The sequence below is a fragment of the Paramormyrops kingsleyae genome, chromosome 7 (assembly GCF_048594095.1).
Source record: "Paramormyrops kingsleyae isolate MSU_618 chromosome 7, PKINGS_0.4, whole genome shotgun sequence".
NCBI classification, from domain to species: Eukaryota; Metazoa; Chordata; class Actinopteri; order Osteoglossiformes; family Mormyridae; genus Paramormyrops; species Paramormyrops kingsleyae.
This window is the reverse complement of record NC_132803.1, coordinates 3,006,270-3,012,176: the sequence shown is the minus strand read 5'-3', so window position 1 is coordinate 3,012,176 and position 5,907 is coordinate 3,006,270. Positions and strand designations below refer to the sequence as shown.

At 47.2% G+C, this 5,907-nt stretch overlaps 1 pseudogene; it reads right to left on the bottom strand.

The window, feature by feature from the left end:
- Window positions 1–1,347: 1,347 nt before the first annotated feature.
- On the bottom strand, window positions 1,348–1,487 carry LOC111851494 (U1 spliceosomal RNA; annotated as a pseudogene).
- Window positions 1,488–5,907: the final 4,420 nt, after the last annotated feature.

Below are 5,907 nucleotides of genomic sequence, written 5' to 3'. Positions count from 1 at the left end.
TCAATTAATTTTACAACCATTTATTCGGCAGATGGTCTTGGGAAGCCTGGAGTTTATTCCAGGGTAACACACAAGGCTCAGAATACTGGATGGGATGCCGATCCATCATACTCACCCAATATGGGCAAATTAGGGACACCAGTTCATCTTGCCACGTCTGTGGACTGTGGGAGGGCCTCCATAAGAAAACCAGTGAGATCAAGTGGAGAGCATGCAAAGTCCGTCCATAAGAAAACCAGTGAGATCAAGTGGAGAGCATGCAAAGTCCGTCCATAAGAAAACCAGTGAGATCAAGTGGAGAGCATGCAAATTCCGTCCATAAGAAAACCAGTGAGATCAAGTGGAGAGCATGCAAAGTCTGTGCACTTATAGAGACAAACCCACAGCCCTGGAGGTGTCATGGCACAGGGCCCCCGCTGCCTAAAGAACAACTGAATGTGTCAATGAAATCAGTCACCAGGACCATCTGTGCACGGTCATGTTCTGGATAGATATTCAGTTTGTCAGCCCATTGGTGGTGGCAGGTAGAGCAAATCGACACCATTATCGGTCTGTTTGCTAAGGTCATGACAATACTGATAACAACAAGCTCTGTTGGTGGTTCCTCTCATCAGGACGTAGGTAACCTAACCGTAGGTAACCGCTTTTCCAAGGTAGGGTCACAGTGAGCTTGGAGCGTTTCCCAGGAAACGCAGAGCACATGCAGGGGTATCTGATTTTTATAGATGGCCGTATGTGGAGCTGGTTGTATGCAGCATGTGTGTGGTAGAGTGTTCAACAAAGCAGAGAGAGAGTAATGTGCCCCAAATCACAGCCAAAGGAGCCACATCCCAAATCACAGCCAAAGGAGCCACATCCCAAATCACAGCCAAAGGAGCCACATCCCAAATCACAGCCAAATGAGCCACATCCCAAATCACAGCCAAAGGAGCCACATAATGCTTTCAAACTATGTCAGACATCTGAAACACACCCGTCTGTTTCCATTCACTGCGCATCAATTGGGGGTTACTGTGATCTGTTCTTCATCTGAGGACAGGGACTGTCCTGGATACAAACACAGATACAAACACACACCCGCATATTAGCATCGTGCTTTTGGATGGTGAGATACAATCCATCCAAATGCAAGAAGATTCTTCATACAGGGAAGTGAGGCTGGAAAGTTGCAGCAGACTGAGTTTGACAGTTGCCTTAAAGTGCTGCATTTAAGTGAAGTGATTAATTGTCGTTGTTGACACATCACTGCACAAAGTGGACCACAGCTAAATGTGTCCTCTGCATTGAACCCATATGTGACATAGCAGTGGGCAGCAATTATTTAGCTCCTGGGGAATATATATATATGAGGGCAGAGTGCAAACGCATTCTCCCACTACCAAAATGTATCCAGTCAAGATTCCCACACTTGGGGAATTCACAGGGGTCGACACAGCCCTCGGTGAACCACCCTCATGATCATGGCATCTCCCCTGCCAGGAAAGTGGACAAACACGTAGACTATACGGATAACGGGGACCATTTGGGATAGACCATGACGATCGCAGAGATGACCTTCATCCAAGCTTCTCTGGCTCCGACGTGTTGGCAGACCAGCTCAAAGTTGCCCTGGATAATGACAGAGATAAGTCACCAACTGGATAGGAGATGAATACATGAGTAAACCCCACCCAGAACTCACCGATCACTGTGAAATACCTACCCATTATCACAGACTGCGGCAATTCTCTCAGTGTTACGGGAATTATAAGGAGGAATTATTCAAATTTAATTTTCATTGGTAATGAACAAAACTTCGACACAACTAGGTAACACACCCAAGATGACACTACTCAGTGCCAGCTCACTGAATAACTAAATGTTTTGGTAACACTTTGAGGGGGCACAAATAATGTAGTAGTACCCTTTTACTTAATGCATTAATTAAGCAGAAAATAATTGTTAGTTACATTCTGATGTCATGTTTGTTCATCATTAATCAATCATATCAGTTCATGTATGTCATGCAGTTACTATATGTGTTCATGATTTGTACTTGAGTAGTAACTGAGTTACTAAGTTACTTGTGCCCCCACAGGTAAAGTGTAACCAGTGTTTTTATGATTGATTAATTAACTAGATCTTATATTCTTAACTGAAACATGGTAATACTGTGATGGAGCAGAATCCTTAAGGCAAACAGCCCCTCCCCTTCAGAAAGGAGGGTGTCTCACTGCTCTATACTCAGACTGCTGCCTGTAAGGAACCAGGCACCTTCTCCGTCACTCTATATCCAGCTTTTATGGACATTAAAAGGTCAGTCATCAGTGATGATTATGCTAATTTATCGACCACCTAAACTTGCACTGGCATTTCTCTCACGCTTCTCAGAATTGCTTTCCTTCTGTATTATGAAATATGAGACTGCTGCCCCCACGACCTGACCTCGGATAAGCGGGAGAAGATGGATGGATGGATTCTCTTTTGTTAGCTGGTGATTTGAATCTTTCTATGTGACGATCTTGCTGATAGCAAAGCCATGGATTTTATGCATGTGCTCTCTTGATTGCATTCAGCATGTTGCTAGTGCTATATCCATCCACTTCTGAAACCGTTTATCCTATTTGGGGTCACAGGGGGCCCAGAATCTATCCCAGAGGCTATGGGTGCAAGGCCAGGAACAGCCCAGGATGGGGGGGGGAGGGGCATTGTGGGGCATATTGACACACACAGCTATGTGCAATTTGGTAACAGCAATTAACCTCAGCATATTTTTGGACTGTGGTGGCAAACCAGAGCGCCTGGAAGAAACCCCAGAAGGACAGTGGAGCACATGCAAACTGTATGGAGCCATGGCAGAGACTCAGACCCAGCTGCCAGAGATGTGAAGCGACAGTGCTAACCACTGCACCGCCATGCCGCCCCTGGACATGCACTGGATATAATAACTGCAAGAGGTTCCAGTGTTAAATGGTACAGCAGAGGCATATTCTTCAGCACGGCCGCATCGATTAATGGTGTATCAATGATGAAGCTCTATTTGTCAAAGTGATGAGAGAGATGCCAGTTTCACAGGAGTTATCATGCATAAACGAGGAGGTGAATAATTTCAAAAGTCATTTTAAATCTCTGGTAGATATACTAACACCTGAATTAGTCAAGAAGAAATCTAGCATCAAACAGTACTGTGGAGGACCAGTCACGTACGACGTCTTAAAAGACAGTGTCGTAAAACTAGTATGAGTTTGGACTTGGGGAAGACTTACAGTCCGTCTCCTAGACATCAAGAAAACTGGAGGAACAGTCTTTTGCTTATATGCACTAATGATTTAAAACTCCCCACCAATCGACTTTCGTAAGATAAGCTCTATTATCAGTTTCAAAAAGTAGTTAAATTTTGTTTTTATTTGCCTTTTGGTTGGATTTTCCTTTTTGTGTCCATATGTTCCTTATGTTCTCTCTGCCACTCAAACTTGAACCTGCTTATTTTTATGTAATTGGATTTATTTAATAATTTATATTCCATTTTTGAATTGTTTTTATTTTATTCTTTATTTTTACTTAATTGTATCATCATTGTGAAGCATTTTCAGCTGAACTCAATTGTAGGAAAGGTACTATACAAATAAAAGTATTATTATTATTATTGTTATTATTATTATTATTGTTATTATTATTAATCATAATAATAATAGTAATAATACCAACTTGCCCTGGAGATGTGGAGGAGGAGTTGGCTTGGAGTCACTGTAAGAGGAAACGATGCAGAGGTGGATGAGTGTGTGACTTGGTGTTGATCACATTCTGTTTGGAAGCATTTGGTGCACAAGATGAACGGACAGGGGTCTGTGTGTAAAGATGGCTTGACAGATGGCGTTTCTTCCCGTGTTTACCCGTTAGGGTCAATGTAACGTGCATCAGGGGGAGCAGCATTGCATCCCATTGATACTGTGCTGTGTGTGTGTTTGTCAATGGCTACCAAAGTGCTCTGTGCACATATTTATGAATGATTTCACTGCTCCCCGTGGGTGTGTGTGAGAGATCCGCATTCCCTCCAGTCTCACGCATTCCTTCCCCGCTGTTTTCCTCATTCCTGTGTACGGACACCTTGCACTCGTGCAGGAAATGCACTGCTGCTGCAGTAATCGGGTGCACAGACTGCACACCTCCAGACACGAGCACGTCAGGGTGTCTTCTGGCATCAGTGCTGGCGTGTGCCGTGTGGGGGGGGGCTCGTGGTTACGGGGGCGGGGGTGGGGGGGGGGGGGGCAGTGAAAGGAGGGCGGCATGCGGTTTCGTGACACTCGGCAAGCGAGGCACACCTGTAGCAATGACGGCGGAGAAAATTCTGGAACATGAAGTACCGGTTACAGCCACCTGCAGTGTTGGGATCCAAATCCGCATCTTCGGAGTGTTTGCTCAACCCCACTTCCTGGTCCTGGGCTGTCCTCAGAAAGGCCCAGAATGAACAACAGTTCTTCCAACGGCCCATATATCTCTAATCCATGGAGTTGACCCCCTCATGCCACCTGGCCTGTGTGAATTGGGGGCGGGGGTGGGGGGCACAGTGGCAGCAGGGTCAGAGACCTGCTAACCTGCTAGCATTCAGCACACAAAGCCACACCCCATCAAACTCAGCAATCAGGGGGTGGGTCAAGGCCCCCACCAGGCCGACCCCCCCATTCTGCGCTTGCCCTCGCTTCTTTCAGAATAACCCCTCTATCCTTACTTAGCGTTACACCCTCTGATCTGTGCTATTATATGTTATTTTCCCTATCTGATACGTTTCCATTAAATATTTCCCAGCAAATTAGGAGATATGAGGTGTTTGTGTCAGGATGATGGTCGGTGACAGTGACGATCTGTGAGTGTAGCGGCCCCTGTCCTCTTGTCAGTGACGATCTGTGAGTGTAGCAGCCCCTGTCTTCTTGTCAGTGACGATCTGTGAGTGTAGCGGCCCCTGTCTTCTTGTCAGTGACGATCTGTGAGTGTAGCGGCCCCTGTCCTCTTGTCAGTGACGATCTGTGAGTGTAGCGGCCCCTGTCTTCTTGTCAGTGACGATCTGTGAGTGTAGCGGCCCCTGTCCTCTTGTCAGTGACGATCTGTGAGTGTAGCGGCCCCTGTCCTCTTGTCAGTGACGATCTGTGAGTGTAGCGGCCCCTGTCGTCTTGTCAGTGACGATCTGTGGGTGTAGCGGCCCCTGTCTTCTTGTCAGTGACGATCTGTGAGTGTAGCGGCCCCTGTCCTCTTGTCAGTGACGATCTGTGAGTGTAGCGGCCCCTGTCTTCTTGTCGGTGACGATCTGTGAGTGTAGCGGCCCCTGTCTTCTGGTCAGTGACGATCTGTGGGTGTAGCGGCCCCTGTCCTCTTGTCGGTGACGATCTGTGAGTGTAGCGGCCCCTGTCTTCTGGTCAGTGACGATCTGTGGGTGTAGCGGCCCCTGTCCTCTTGTCGGTGACGATCTGTGAGTGTAGCGGCCCCTGTCTTCTGGTCAGTGACGATCTGTGGGTGTAGCGGCCCCTGTCTTCTTGTCGGTGACGATCTGTGAGTGTAGCGGCCCCTGTCCTCTTGTCAGTGACGATCTGTGAGTGTAGCGGCCCCTGTCTTCTTGTCAGTGACGATCTGTGAGTGTAGCGGCCCCTGTCTTCTTGTCAGTGACGATCTGTGAGTGTAGCGGCCCCTGTCTTCTTGTCGGTGACGATCTGTGAGTGTAGCGGCCCCTGTCTTCTTGTCAGTGACGATCTGTGGGTGTAGCGGCCCCTGTCTTCTTGTCGGTGACGATCTGTGAGTGTAGCGGCCCCTGTCTTCTTGTCAGTCTCTCAGAGTTATTCTGTCATGTCGGGGGTGTTAGTTGCTCATTACATTTAAACAAGCTGACAGCTGTTGATTGTTGTCACCTGTGGATTAGAACTGCGATGTGCTGGATTT